Source organism: Lactuca virosa, chromosome 7 (genome assembly GCF_052849685.1).
Source record: "Lactuca virosa cultivar CGN04683 chromosome 7, Lactuca_virosa_CGN04683_v6, whole genome shotgun sequence".
Classification (NCBI taxonomy): domain Eukaryota; kingdom Viridiplantae; phylum Streptophyta; class Magnoliopsida; order Asterales; family Asteraceae; genus Lactuca; species Lactuca virosa.
Window position 1 is genome coordinate 276,255,582 of NC_136432.1, and position 16,666 is coordinate 276,272,247.

Here is a 16,666-nt window from a genome sequence, read left to right on the forward strand (position 1 = left end):
TCCCTTTAAGGGTAAAAGGAATGGATAAACTTCGACTAATATGCTTGTTCTACTACTTGTTGAATCATACACAAAGGCACGTTTTATAACATCGAGTTACCAATGCGTTTTCGTACAATCAATGCATAACCAACTCATAGGCAACAAGTCATATCTCTAGGTTTGAAGAATATAAGATATTATCGTCTCATGATCACTCGTGATAAAATCCATGAAGTGAGTCAAATGAGCGTGGGTTTAATCCAATACTCAGAACTTATGATCACTCATGAATGTTGCAGCAACTCTTGCTATGTCCCATACCTTGGACATCTACAATCCAGCTTCATGACAGTCTTGATTCATATCTACTTCCAACATATGAACGACTGTGGATGGTTTGAATAACTTAGTCATTCAGGAAGAACGACCTAGTTATTCTGGAAGTCAAAACATGAAAAGTGAAACACAAGAATAATCTAATCCAATATGGTCTCAGAACTTATGAATATAAATAAAACACCTTTTATTTATCACCATATTGATTACCCATTATTCATTGCATACTGTTTCAAACTATCAACTTTATACTTGAATTAAAAACAATAGTTGTCCCATGCTCCAAGCATGTACACTATGTTTTCTAAACATTAGTCATGCCATACACCAAGTATGCACACTATGTTTTTCCAAGCATTAGTTATGCCATACACCAAGTATGCACACTAAGTTTGTCTACGATCTTTTACTTTGTGAAATAGATCGATTGAACATAATTCCAATGATTCTTATTTCACAACCCCAAATCCTTACTGCAAATGCAAGAATTCCAAATTCCTGCCATTTACCTAAATCTTCTAGATTCTAAACTTATATGCATTGATCCTCTTGTAATGATTATGCACAAAGTCACAAAGACTTGTCAACAGACATTACAGAGTATTCCAATGGAGATCATTCCATGGAAACGAAGTCTCAAATTCAAAGTACATTGCTTTGAACATCCTTCTGGCATTAAGTTTCCTAATCTTACACAGATTTGATGAATAACTTCCACCTATGGGAATATTTCCATATTCTCATTTTGACTATCACCTCTGAACAAGAGTTGCCTCTTTTCAGAATATGTCAATATGGTCCTTCCAAAATTAACACTGTACTTCCAACTGTCCCTCAGCAACCAATCTTTGGTAAACCATAGATTGTCCTCGACAATTGCTTAATCAAATTAGTCATATCCAGTTCTTAGTAATTTTTCCCTCTTAATGCTCTAGGCATTTGGAAAAATTTAGAACAGATGAATATTATAGCACATGCAATCGATCCTGTATCTGAAGCATATAGGACACGATTCTTGATGTCTCACATAAAGACATGATACTAGACCAGTCTTTTGCTATAATATTTCTACTTCTATTTGCCATGTTCTCACAATTCAGATTATGAAAAGGGATGCCGTAATCATAATTGAATTTTAGAACGCAAATAATGGACCCATATATAGAATTTCCTTATGTTGAGCCATTCCAACATAAAATTCATATATATATATATATATATATATATATATATATCCTTGACTAAAGATGACTAAAACCTCAATCTAAGCTTTTAGAATTGAAATGAAGTATAATTTCCTCTCCCTTAATTATAGCAAAACAACTTTTTCCAATTGAAACCTTTTGTTTTATATAATTAACATTGCTAACTTGCAACACTTATGATAATTATCATACTCCCACTTGCATGATGATTATTAGCATAACACTTATGCTCCCACTAGCTTTGACATGTACTCAGAAAACAGCTGGACTTCTAGAAATCAATACTTTATTGACTTTCTTACCAAAGTTCAGATTTCTGATACGAGATGCATTGATAAAACTTTTTCAAAATCATACTCCTTTCCTTAGATAGCACACATGTGTGTCTAAACATTTTTAGAACTATGAAAATGGATGCCGTAATCGTAGTCTCAATTGTTTACACCTTTGCCATTCCTCACAAGTCCATGTTAGTGTGCCGGTTAACCACACACACTCCACTAACGACTTTGAGAATGCAAATATCACAATTGCTATCTACTTAAAATCTACTTAGTGAAAGCGTTTCCTCACCATCATTTTCATGAATCGGAGAGAAACCTTATGACACTTAGATTTTATGGTGTATGTGTTCCTATCCATGTGAATTTGTCAAAACTATAATCACAAGACACGGTTAATGACAAATCCAAACTCATATGGATTGAACTTATGCAATCCTAACTTCTTTCCACCTGGCAGCACAAGGGCCTGTCATTGCTTCCAAGTTGTTATGCAACCAATTGAGAGCTCTCAGAACTCATATGCAAAGCCAACTTTAACTGGAATAGGCACAAAAATAGAAATATGTCAACACAATAGGTTATAGACCTCACGTCGTGTGCTAGTGATAAACTACAGGTTTTTACTCTTGATTAGATCTTGAAGCTTTTTCAAGATCTTTAAGACTCCCACTGTCCTCTTGACATATAAGACTATCTTGCCAAATATTCAAGAGATAGTGCGGATTCTTTATCAAGACAAACACTTCACACAATTGGCCTTAGTTGGTCTTTGTTTTATCCAAAACATCACAACTTACCAATTTCAAATGTACAAGAGTAGGACACTTTTACTCTTACATTTGACAAGTGTTTTAAACCTTTCTTTAAGATATGTCACTCAAGTTACAATCTTGGAGTATGACTCTAAGAATTGTTTTGGAACGAAGTAGGACTCATCTTCTTGTTTTAACCATTTCAACAATTCACGATTCCTCTTCTTAGCCATAGGAATGCACTAAGATGTCCTTAGAGGACTAATTGTGATATGGTTTCTTAATCATTAAGATGATCACAAAACATGATACTAAAGTACTCTCCCATCTTTTGAGATTTGAGAAACTTTTATCTTTCTGCGTAATTTGATTCTTCTTATTCGTTCTGCCTTACATTGAGACTTTTCCAATGTTTCAGAATTATACTTAAACTTGTAAGTAGAACCGTATTTACTGAACTTCAGTAAATCATGACGAATAACCTTATCGATCTTTGTGGTGGACTTGACCAGTGCACATGAATGTGTACTCAATCCCTTAGTCCTTCACTTGACTCACATATAAATGTGCACAAGGAATTAGTCTTAATTTTCCAAAGCTGAAAATTCTCATTCATCATACCATACAACTTGCATAATTCCATGTTTCTATCCAACTGAAACTTGGTTCATGAGAATCTTTCCTTATTTGGTAAATTATGACACTACCACAAATGAAAGAATCAAATCCATTTTCCAATGATGCTATCAATGGAATCATATAAAACAACAATTTTTTCACAAGTACCATTGTAAGGATACTTATAATAAATAAAATCAAAAATTATTCCTTTTATTTTAAAACTTGAGGAAAAACTTAGCCTTACAATGCAAATGCATATGAAAAACATGTTCTAATCTATTCCTAAGCAATCTATCACAACTCTTAAGCAGCAGCTCAAAATTCTGATCACCGAACCATGCGATCGAAATCCATCTTCGCGATTAGAATCAGCTTACTCTTCTTTAAGCTTCCTCTCTTTTCTTTGACTAGACCTTCTCTCTGATCTTTCAGGTAGTTAGGGCAGCTTCGCAACCAATGTCCCTTCCTTTGGAAACAGAAACATATGGACCCTTTGGGAATGGTACATGGGACTATCTCAGACTTAGCCATTATCTTTACCATTTGGTCAACCGAGTTGACTATGGACGATCCCTTTCGATTGGGAAGAGAAAGCTTTTCTGGAAATTCAATGTTACCATTGTCAATGTCCATGGAAGTATGGGAAGTTGATCTTCTTAATCAAATTTTCTCTACCAGTGCTCCAAATCATTGGTGATTCAGCAACACCAAGCAAATAGATAAGATCATTAAGGGTCATGTCATAGTCTTTCACATAGTAGTCCCAAAGAACTCACTATGTGACTTAGGAAGTGATTAGTCAACATCCAACTTCCTTAAGACTCTGACACCCAACTCTCCCGGCTTGTCAATATGTGACTTCATCTCCAAGATGTGAACACACATAGACCTTGCTTGCCAATAGGGCTTGAGTTACTTTGAACTATTCAAGAACTTGTGGGTTAGGGAGAATAATTGGAGGTGGTGGAGGGAGTGAAGAATGATTTCCGAGACATCATCTTCATTAGGAAAGCTTGTTCCAAGAGTTTTTGGGAAGATCATAGATGTCTGAACCAGATATCTTTTGGGAAATATTCAAGATAGTTGATTTAAAGTCCTTAATATAACACCCAATATGAAATATTAAGGCTAGGACCCAACACAATATTTTATAACTTGGAAGAGGGATGCCGTAATCCAAGCTATAGAATATTTGAAGGTAGGTGAATGACGATTCACCAATTTCCACCATGAAAAACGAAATAATTTATTAGGTTTTAATTGGATTTGAAACTCCTAGATCTTTTGAGATTCATTGAACTTTTCAATGGCATGTTTCAATCTCGATTGTGCCCTCTCAAATTTTGTGACTGGGATGCCGAGGATCATAAAACAAGGTGTGAATGATCATGCAAATATACTTGGTACCCTTAATATTTACCCCTCAATCGATGTGCCGGTTAACCACACGCGCTGCATCGATACTATGATAAACATTAAGTTACCCTTTGCCTACCTTGTTAAATCTAGGTTAGTATGCCGGTTAACCACAGGCGCTCCATTAACGACTTAAGCAAAGTGCAAAGTGTAATTTCATGGGTTAGCACCAAATTCACATTTTTCTAAGTAACTAAGATTGGGAATATATAAAAGGTTTAGTTTCTTAATATTTATCATTAATACTTTTAATGAAGGGAGAATTATAGTCCTTGTCCTACCCGTTCGGCTAACGACCCTCCACCAGTCAAGGAAGCGGTGGGTGAGAGTGGACACACATTAAGCTGCCATTTTATAGGTAAAAACCTTATACCCCCTTATAGACCGGCTTCGTAAATGAGGCCTACTAACGGTAATACTGACTTGCTCTTATACATATATATATTATTAACTTATAATACTATAAAGTATAAGGGTTGAATTTTAACTTTTAAAATTCTAAGGGCTTAACTTGGAATTAAAGTATTCATGGGGAAACTTTACAAATTCCAAAACTTGAGGGCAAGTTTTGAACTATTCAAAAACTTTTCAATTCCATAACTTATGTGTCTAAAGTAGTTTTAATGAAAAAACTTTTCAAGTTCCATAACTTGAGGACAAGTTATGGAAGACTTTAAAACATTTAAAAATGAGACTCTCTATTTTTCATAAATTATGGAAATCTTATGAGTTTTAATAATCATAAATGTGACTTTTCATATAACTTGAGGACAAGTTACAAAAACACATTTTATGAATAACTCTTAGATCAATTTGGATTGAAAACATATTATCATATAATTTTTCTATTAATCTAAGCAAAACTCATAAGAACAAGATAATTCAAATCAAACAATTTTCATGTAATTAGCCTAATCATTAAACTAATACAAAACATGAATCTATTGACAATTATCTTTGAAATTGGATTAGCATGAACATTACCACATCAAAAAACAGGTTTACAAGTTCAAAAACAACTTAGGGTAATGTTCCTAGTCCAATTCCAGCCAAAAAACTCGAAAATAAGCTGTCAGGGGCTCCTACTCGTCGAGTGCATGAACCTACTCGACGAGTAGGATGAATTTCTTCATGGACTTGGCGAGTCCATCAGTGGACTCGGCGAGTCCAGTGCCCAGGAAGCCAGAAAATCGATTTTTTCAGCTTTTTTTCAGCAATTTGCATCAAGTATAATTGAAAACAAGTCTAGTCTCTGATACCACTAAAGGGTTTGGAGCATTCTAACACTCCTAAGGTGTACATGCAACCCTAAATACCTTGGATCTATTTTTTCTCTATTATACATGCAAATATCAATTTTCCAAGGTATTGTTCTAACTAGCATAATATGAAGTACATATAATATAAATTCTAGTAGAATTACATACCTCTTTGTTGTAGCTTGATTCCATGGAGCTTAAGAGCCTAGTGCCTCAAGTGTGACACCTCAAATGGTTCACACAACATCACCAACATCTTGGAATAACTTGAGAGAAAAGGTTCCTATGCTCAAATCGACTAGCCCTCATGTGTACACACACTAGTGCCAATTTCTTGAGCCATGGGGTCCTTATATATGGTGGCTATTAGGGTTACACCATGTAACTCATGTCTTTCCATATTCTTCATGCTCCATGGGTTAAAACCTTCATGGAGTATCCATGGGTTACTCCATGGGTTTAGCCCAACATGAAGAACTATGGATCATAAGCCCACATATATAAGAATGAATGATTTACACAATCAATCCACATATATTTAATTAGTCTCCTTTTGATCACAAAATTAATTCCAAATTAATTCTCGATCAATACTAATTAAATAATATGATTTCATATTAATATATTAGAACTTATAATATATTAACAAATCATAAATATCCTTTTCTCACAAAAGTCTATCCAAATTGTTCTGATGCCATGCAACCCAAATGGACCATGCCAATCGGGTCAAGTACATACCGCTTATAGTTATTGAGCTAGACACTAATCCAACAACATATTCCCCTATGGTCATTTCCTTAACTAAGGTTGAGGGAGTCCCAATGTCTCTACTCTTGAAGGCTTATTCCTTCGTATCGTACATCAAGGAAGAAGAACGCATGACCTTCGAAATCTCTGACAAGAAAACCTCAATCACCAAGTCAAGGTTTTGTTCTTTGCTAGGGCTTGCATACGATGACTCCATGGTGAATCCAGACTCAATCTCCACTGTATCTATTTTCGAGATGTTCTATGAGATGGGGTATAAAGATCTCATTCCTTCAATCTTCAAGTTCAGAAAACCCAACTTGCCTCCTCAATGGAATGGTCTATTCACTCTTATCTTTAAAGCCTTTTCTGAAAGAATCACAGGTTCAGACTGTGCCAGTAAGCTGTTCATGACTCTAATGTATGGTCTTTACCACGACATCAACCTTGATAATGGTACTGTTCTATGGGCTCAACTGGTTCAAAGTACTCACTCCACGACACGACACAGTGAGATTTCCTGTGCTTGTTTTTGGACCATTGTTATTCAAAGGGCCACAGAAAAACACCAAATTCTTATGATGAAAGATTCCCTAATTTCTTCGATTGCTACTTTTCATATTACCAAGATCATTATTGTTGACAACTCGAATTTTCCCTTTGCTGGTTCCATTCCGGAGACAATGTTTCGTTGTGTTCCAGCTGTAAGCAAAATTTTGGAGGAGTACAAAAAGCTTCCATCTTCAGGAGCTCGCACCATTACTCCTCAGATGCGCTTGTTAATTGATGAAGCTGACAAAGTGAAAAAGGGGGGTAAGCAAAAGCAAACGAAAGAGGGTCCATCTGAGCCTGTTGTTACTCCAAAGAAGCGATAGGCAAAAACTGCTCCTTCTGCTACCAATCCCAAAAAGCGAAAGCTGGATGCTCACAAGCAAAATACCCCAATACCAAGTGCAAGAGAAGGTTCGGAGTCTGACACTCAGTTAGATATTCGCGTCGAGGAGGATGTTAATTTTCACAATGAAGATGAAATCATTCACAACACAGAGGAGACTTCAAATCCTGAGGTAACCCAAACCTTTAACGATTTTGTTCCTCCACCACCTCCTTCATCTAAAACCACCTCTATCCCTATTACCATTGCTTCATTCCCTCCACGAGTCTCTTCACAACAACAAACAAGCATTTGTTCACTACTAACTTCGTTGAGCATATACTGGATTTTGTAAAGAGATTCAAGGGCAACAAAAAGGATGACCTCAAGTGCTTCACTGATATGATTATGTGGTACATGCAATTTCGACAGACAACTTTTGGCATGATTCCCAAAGTTTACGAAGTTCATAAGCGAATCCAAGGCTAATGGTTTCGTGCCTCAATTGACGCAAAGGGGGAGATTGTTGGGTACTAGATGTTGCGTCATTGGGCCTTTTACTTAGTCTTTTGTATTATCGAGTTGGGCCTGTCCACTCATTATTAATTCTAGGGTTGGACTATTTAAGATGCATGCATCGTATTTTAGTTAACTTTTAATCTTTACGTTGTAACCCTAATCCCACCTCTACATTAGCAATTATTCATAGAGTTCTTCTGAGGCGTGACGTTTAATCATTCGACCTTCTTGAATCGTTATCATGTTCTTAGTTTATCTGTTCTTGAATCTAATCGATCATTAAGGATTTTAATCCCAACAGCCTTTTACTCCTGTTTCTCAATATCCTTATCCCTAGAATATAAGCAGCTTCTCCAAGGTCCTTCATAGCGAAACACTTCCCAAGCCATGACTTAACCTCCTGCAAGGCTGGAATGTCGTTTCCTATGAGTAGTATGTCATCCACATACAACACGAGAAAGCTAACTATACTCCCACTAGCTTTGACATCTACACAGGACTCATCATCGCTTCTCGAAAATCCAAATTCTTTAACTTTCTCATCGAAACAAAGATTCCATCTGTGAGATGCTTGTTCCAATCCATAAATGGATTTCTCAAGCTTATACACTCTATTAGGGTACTTTTCATTGACAAAACCCTCTGGTTGATTCACGTAAACATCTTCAGCCAACTTCCCATTAAGGAAAGCGGTTTTGACATCCATTTTCCATATTTCATAATCAGGAAATGCAGCTATCGCTAGCATAACCGTTATAGATTTAATCTTATCCACTGGTAAGAAGGTCTCATCATAGTCAACTCTAGGAGTTTGAGTAAAGCCCTTTGCAACCAATCGTGCCTTATAGGTGTGTACTTTCCCATCCATGTCGGTCTTCTTCTTGAAGATCCATTTGCACCCGACTGTCTTTCGACCCGGTACATTGTCAACCAAGTTCCAGACTTGATTGTCATACATGGACTGAATCTCGCTGTCCATCGCCTCTTTCCATTTGCAGACTCGGGGCCTGCCATGGCTTCCTTATAGTTGTTAGGTTCATCCAAATTTACTAGTGTGCTATCACTGATAAACGTATCACCTTCAGTAGTGATATGGAAACCATAAAACTCAGGTGCCTGTCTAACTCTACTGGAACGCCTCAGAGGTAAGGACTCGTCAATCGGTTCAACTGGAGTTTCCTCCTTGGGTTGAGCGCTAGTGTTTGAGGTTCCTTCATCGCTTAACTCTTGAAGCTCTTCAAGGTCAATTTGCCTCCCACTGCCCTCTTGGCATATGAGTTCTCTCTCGAGAAAGACTCCTCTCCTCGAAACGAAGACAACATTTTCACTCGGTCTATAGAAGAGATATCCAAAGGATATATGTGGGTAGCCGATGAAAATACATCGCTCACTTCGTGTCACACCCCAAAACCGGAACGACGGAATACGTTCTGGGGTGGAGGACGTCATGTACAGTATCATAACAATGCATAATAGTATAGACAAGTAAAAACATCCATTGCATTAATATAATAATTGTAATACAAGCGTGTTCTGTACAGTTTGTAAGACACCAAAAGTATAATCAAAATAAAAGATGAGACTTGTGTGTGCTCCATCTTCTCAAAAGCTTCATCTGTACCTGTCTACTGATGACCTGAGAATACAAGTTATTTTGAAAGCGAGTATCAGCATAAAGCTGGTGAGTTCATAAGTATTTAGTGTCATTGCGTGTATAAAAATGTTTACAACCATGTTGTATAATAGTTGATATCAATGTTTGAAAATAGTATGCTCCCTAGAAAATCTTATATTTTCCAGTAAAAGTAGTCTTCTACCAAGACCTGGTTGGTTGCATGTTTGATCCTTTGAAAATGTAAAAGTTTTCCCAGTGAAACTATCAGTATGAAAATATAGTTTTAGACTTCATGCATATAAAGTAATTGGGAAAATAATGCTTTACCCCAGCAGTGTCACTGCCGGCTTAATGTAATGAAAATGCAGACTCCAGGTAGTATTAAATGTACAATACACCTCGGGGAATCCGTTTTGCCTTTAATTCCTAAAGTGTTAATTAAAGGTCTGAATGTGAACTCGTATGTAACCATGCTGATTGACGATCGAATAACTGATGACCCTCCAAGTCATATGTAGTGATGTGACATTTTGTCACCCCTTGGCCTTTCGGCTGGGACGGTAGCTAGCAGTCGGGATGTGGGAGTGTCTGTCCCGTATAGATCTATACACACAATGCCCGCTCTCCCTCCAGGAGACTCTGGTTACACGGTGATACCACTGTGAAGTGTCGTATCGAGAAGTAGTATGTCACATTCTGTTTTAGTATATTCTCTTGTATATTGTATAATGTATCTTCTGGTATAATGTATAGAGTGTTCTCTTGTATAGTATATAGTATTCTCTTTGTATAGTACTTAGCATGTATTGACTCATAACTGTACTGACTCTGGTAGGTGTCATTGTAATAGTAGTAATGAGTAGAATCCTTAACTATACCTATTATAGTTAAATAGTAATGTTGGTTGCATGCCTTTGTTACACAAAGGTACTGAACTGAAGTGAATACTTTTATATCCAACACAAATATATATGATATATAACTAAGAATTCAACGACAGTTGGACAAGTAACAGAATACCCTAAGTCCACAACCAAACAAGGAACATAAAATAAGGTGAGCTGTCAGTCCTAAGTCCTTCAAGTCTTACTTATATAAATATATTAGTATAGATATGGTTTTGAAGATAAAACTAGTTTAAAAGAGTTTGAACACAGTTTCGGCATTTAAAGAGTTGATAAAAGGTTTGAAACACTTGAAAACCCAAAGTTTGATGGAAACTTGAAAGTAGTACCAAATCTTGTAGTCTGTTCTAGCTATTAATCACATGTGATGGCTATAACAACTATAACAGTTCAACTTGTATTCCCCCCCCCCCCACAAAAGCATTTAAAATTATTTAAAAGGTTAATTTAGGGGTATGAACTCACCTGCAGTGAGTGGAGTGGATGGAAGTGTCGGGTAGGATGCTAGGTGTCAAGTGAGGACTTGAACACACACACTGATCCTATGTAACATGTAGCGATACATAAATGTATCTAATTAGTTATTTAATAACTAAACAATCAAGTAAAGACACTCTAATATGAGAAAACACTTTGTTTCAAGTTCTAGGAGTGCTAAGGGTTGCATCTAAGGAGAGTATGGCCTCACATTGGAGTTTACTCCTCATTTGGTAGTCTTCATTTGTGTTTACGGTTTCTGGACCTTTTCCCCCATGAGTTTACGGCCGTAAACTCATGGAAATGGTGCATTTGTGTGTTTCAAGGTCCTATATCTCACAAGGAAAGGTTATAAGTTCGAATCAAAGGCTTAGGAAGTGGTTAGGGTACAAAAGGACCCCTCATTGGAGTTTACGGTCCTTGGACCATCCTTGAGAGTTTACGGTCGTAAACACTTGGGTTTACGGTCGTAAGCCCATGCGTTTAGGTCGTAAACTCATGTATGCCTCAATCTTTTCGTGTATTGGTGTTTCTAGCTCATGCATGCAAGTTTCTAGCCCTTTATCCAAGCATTTGAAGGTGTTAGGGCATCAAAACACCCTTTGGGGGTGTTTACGGTTTTGGGAGATCCCCAAACCGTAAACACATATGTTCCTGGGGATTTTGATGATTTTCCAAAGGATTAACAAGTATACTAAGTAAGTAACTAGATAGGAAGGGTACACTTACTTATATGAAGCTTGTAAAAGTGATTAGAGCCCAGAAACACTAGTGTGTGTTCTTGGTGTTTTGAAGAACACTTGAAGATCTAAGCAAAAACCAAGAATCCATGGATGAAATGATGTATAAACACTAGATTAAGTGTTGTATGAACGAATCTAGGGAGGAAACACTTAGATTTTGGCGGATTTGAAGAAATGAACTTATGATACTTGAGAGAAAAAAGCTTGGTGTTCTTGAGGTGGGAAGTGGAGAATGAGGAAAAAGGTGTGTAAACTCATGCTATATGCATGAGTTCTTGGGAAAATGGTGTTTACGGCCCAAAAACCTCTTGTTTGGCCGTAAACACCTAGCTAAGGTGTTGATTGTTTTGTTTGTTACCCCTCACTAATAACGACACTTCCTTTTATTTAATTGTTTGACGAAAAATAAAATAAAACACCCAAACGGACTTAAATCCGACCAAAAATGTACTGAAATGTTTTTGAATGTTTTATGAAGTGTTTAACTGTATAAATTATACAAATGAAAATTTTGGGTTGTCACACTTCGAGGTTCAAGTTTGTCGTGATTTCTTTTGTCACAAAAGCCTTGCAACCCCAAACCTTGATGTGTGCTTCCCTGTGCACATCTCGTGTGGTGTTTTGGAAACCTTTTTGGTTGGGACTAGATTAAGGATATGGGCGGCAGTCTCTAAGGCATACCCCCAAAATAAGATAGGTAACGAAGCTTGACTCATCATAGAACGAACCATGTCTAGCAAGGTTCGATTGCGCCTCTCAGCTACACCATTAAGCTGTGGTGTCCTAGGTGGCGTCAATTGTGAAACAATTCCACATTCCTTAAGATAGTCGTGGAAGTCGATACTAAGATACTCTCCTCTTCGATCGGATCAAAGCATCTTTATCTTCCTGCCCAATTGATTCTCCACTTCTTGCTTAAAGTCTTTGAACTATTCAAAGGTTTCTGACTTATGCTTGATTAAGTAGACATACCCATATCTACTATAATAATCAGTAAAAGTCACATAGAAGCGGTTAGCATACCTTGTGTTGGTTCTGAAGGGTCAACACACATCGGTGTATATGAGATCCAACAGACCCTCACCCCTTACACAAGTGCCAGTGAAGGGTGACTTGGTCATCTTTCCAAGTAAACAAGATTCACAAGTGTCATCTGACTTTAAGTCAAATGACTCCAAAACTCCATCCTTTTGGAGTTGGGTTATGTGCTTCTTGTTAACATGTCCAAGAAGACAATGCCATAAGCATGCTTTATCCAAATCATTGGATGAATCAATATGCAATACATTATTTCCTAAGTTATCTACAACCATCACAGTTTCATATATGTCATTGCAAGGTAATGCTTCAAAATAAAATACACCATTAAAATAAGAATTTATTGAACCAATTTCATTATTAAAAGAAAAGGTAAAACTTTGTTCATACAAACTATGAAAGGAAATAACATTTCTCGCCATATCAGACGAGTAGCAACAATTATTCAAATGTAATTTTAACCCACTACTAAGAAATAAAGAATAAACTCCAATCTTGTTGACAGGAGACTTTTTCATATTCCCCATGATTAAGTTCATCTTCCCTTGCTCTACATCCCAACTTCCTTTTAGCCACTGCAAGTCAGAAAAAATGTGAAAACCACATCCTGTATCAAGGACCCAAGAAGTAGCATGTGATGAGTTTTTAGACAGAATAGTATAAATACCTGCAAAGGTGGGCTTGATCTTCCCATCCTTTATGTCCTGGAAGTATTTGGGGTAGCTTCGTCTCCAGTGCCCTTTTTCATGGCAATGGAAGCACTCGACTTCCTTTGGATTGGAAGAGGGGTTGACAGAACCAACTTTGGTCCCACCAGAAGAGGATCCAACATGGGACATTCCCTTGTGACTCTTGGAAGGAGTCTTCCTCTTCTTTCCCTTCCCATTTCCAATTGCCAAGACAGGTGCAGTAGCAGTAGGAGTAGGAACAACAGATTTTCCTTTAAGACTACTTTTAGCAGTCCTCAAAAGGCCTTGAAGCTTGCTTAGAGTGACCTCCTCCTTATTCATATGATCGATCATATGAAACTGATCATAACAAGGAGGCAAAGAGTGTGGAATAATATCTATGGCCAACTCTTCATCGAAGTTGACATTTAACTTCAGCAAACTGTCCACAAATTTTTGCATCTTCTGCAAGTGGGCCGTGATGGACTCTCCATCCTTTCCTGCCTTGCACTTTGATGGTACCTTTCCATCAAGTGTTGGTGCATTTCATAAGGCCAAAAGTCCTCATAGGACTTATGAAGCTCAACAGTAATGATAGCAATCATAATACTCGACACTTTGGCCGTGTCCCTCTCATGGGCGTTATATTCACCAATCTATTCAAGAGTAGGGGTAGATTCATCAATTTCCTTAAGCTCTTTATCTAGGACATATTCTTTGTCCGTATAAAGAATGGACATTCTGATGTTTCGAATCCAATCATTGAAGTTTGATCTAACAAATATGACCCTCCCACATAAGTTCATGAGGGAGAAAGAGCCTGAAGGGTTTCGGTTTGAAGCTGTGTTGGAAGACATCTGAAAAGAAAGACAAGGTTTAGATTAGATAATTATCCTTAATATATAACCCAAATGAAATATTAAGGCTAGAACCTAACACAATATTTTACAATTCGGAAGAGGGATGTCGTAATCCAATTGCAAAATATTTGAAGGTAGGTAAATGACGATTTACCATTTTCCACCATGAAAAACGAAATTGATTATTAAGTTTTAATTAGATTGAAATTCCAAGATTCTTTTGAGATTCATTGAACTTTTCAATGGCATGTTTAAATCTCGATTATGCCCTTCAAGTTTGTGACTGGGATGCCGAGGATCAAAAAAAAGGTGTGAATAACCATGCAACTTAGCTTGGTACACTTAATGTTACAAATCATCCAATCAATGTGCCGGTTAACCACACATGCTCCATTGATCCATGATTAACATCAAGCTACCCTTTGCCACACATTGTCAGTCCCAAATTAGTGTACCAGTTAACCACACACGCTCCACTAATGACTTAACAAGTTGCAAAGTGCAATTTCATGGAATAGCACCATTTTCACATTTTTCCTAAAGTAACTAAGATTGGGAATTTATAAAAGTTAAGTTACTTTAATAATTATCATTATACTTATTAATGAGAATTAGTGTCTTATCCTACCCGTTCGGCTAACGACCCTCCACCAGTCAAGGAAGCGGTAAGTGAGAGTGGACACCCATTAAACCACCATTTTATAGGAAGTAACCTTATACCCCCCTTATAGACCGGCTTCGTGAATGAGGCCTACTAACGGTAAGACTGACTTGTCTTATATATATATACATATATATATATATATATATATATATATATATATATATATATATATATATATAAGTATTAAACTTTAATATTATAATAGTATAAGGGTTGAATTTTAAACTTTTAAAAAATCTAGGGTTTGGAATTAAAATTTCATAAATGAGACTCTTCAAGTTCCAAAAGTTGAGGGCAAGTTTTGTAACTTGTCAAGACTTTTGATTTCCATAACTTATGGATTTTAAAGTTTCATGAATGAGACCTTTCAAATTCCAAACTTGAGGACAAGTTATGAAACCTTTCAAGATCTCTTGAATTCTCTAACTTACAATAGTTAATGGTTTCATAAATATAGACTTTTCATATTCCATAACTTGAGGACGAGTTACGGAAATTTTCAAGAACACATAGATCAAATTAAACTAATTCAATTATCATATAATTCATCATTTACCAATTTGACCTAGTTCATATTCAAGATAGTTTCAAATTTTACCAATAATTAGTTTTTCATAAAATCAAGTAATTATTTTAAAATTTTGATAACCTTCATTGTTTTGGATAGGGATAAACATTACGATACTAGTATAATCAAATTTTATGAACCAAAACAGTTTGTGGTAATGATCCTGATCCAAAACAGTCTAAAAAAACTTGAAAATCTACCACCAGATGAGCCAACTCGTCGAGCCAGGCTTTGGACTCGTCGGGTTCATGGCAAAACTCATCCAACTCGTCGAGTCCATATATGGACTCGTCGAGTTCATCAGACAGTGGCCAGAAAAGTCATTTTTCCAACTTTGAAAATCACACATTTGCACCAATATAATAGAAAACAACCTAAGCTCTGATACCACTGATGTGTTTTATGTACTCTAACATTCCTATGGTGCACCTACAACCCTAATCCTTTGGATCTTATTTTTCTCTAACTATACATGCAACATTGTTTTTCCAAAGCATAAAGCCTAAACTAGCATGCAAGGTAACATTTAAATCATAAAAACAGTTAGAAGAGTACCTTGTGTAGTAGCTTGCTTGTCTTTGACCTTTAGGAGCCTAACACCTAAAGTGTGATGCCTCAAATGTTTTATAACAAACCAAGAACAAGAGAATGGACTTGAGAGAGAGGTTGGGAGATCAAAATCGGCTAGCTACAACTAGTGTGAATAGGGGGTGTCGATTTTAGGTGTTAGGGTCTTCTTATATAGCTTAGGATTACAACCATGCAAACCCTAATGACTATTCATATTTCTTAGTCTTTTGGGCTAAACCTTTATGGACTTTCACATAGGTTTAGTCTAACTCTAATCAACATGAGTCATGAGCCCAAATAAAAAGTATTACTGATTTACTTAATCAGTCCTTGTAACTTTAATTAGTTTCTTTTGATCACTAAATTAATACCAAATTAATTCTTGATTAATACTAATTAATTAATGTGATTCCTCAATTAATATATTATACTTATAATATATTAATAAATCACAATAACCTCTTCTTCAAGTATCCATCCTATCAAATTGTTCCAGAGTGTTACAACCCAAATGGACCATGCTATTATCGGGTCAAGTACATACCAATTCTAGTTATGGG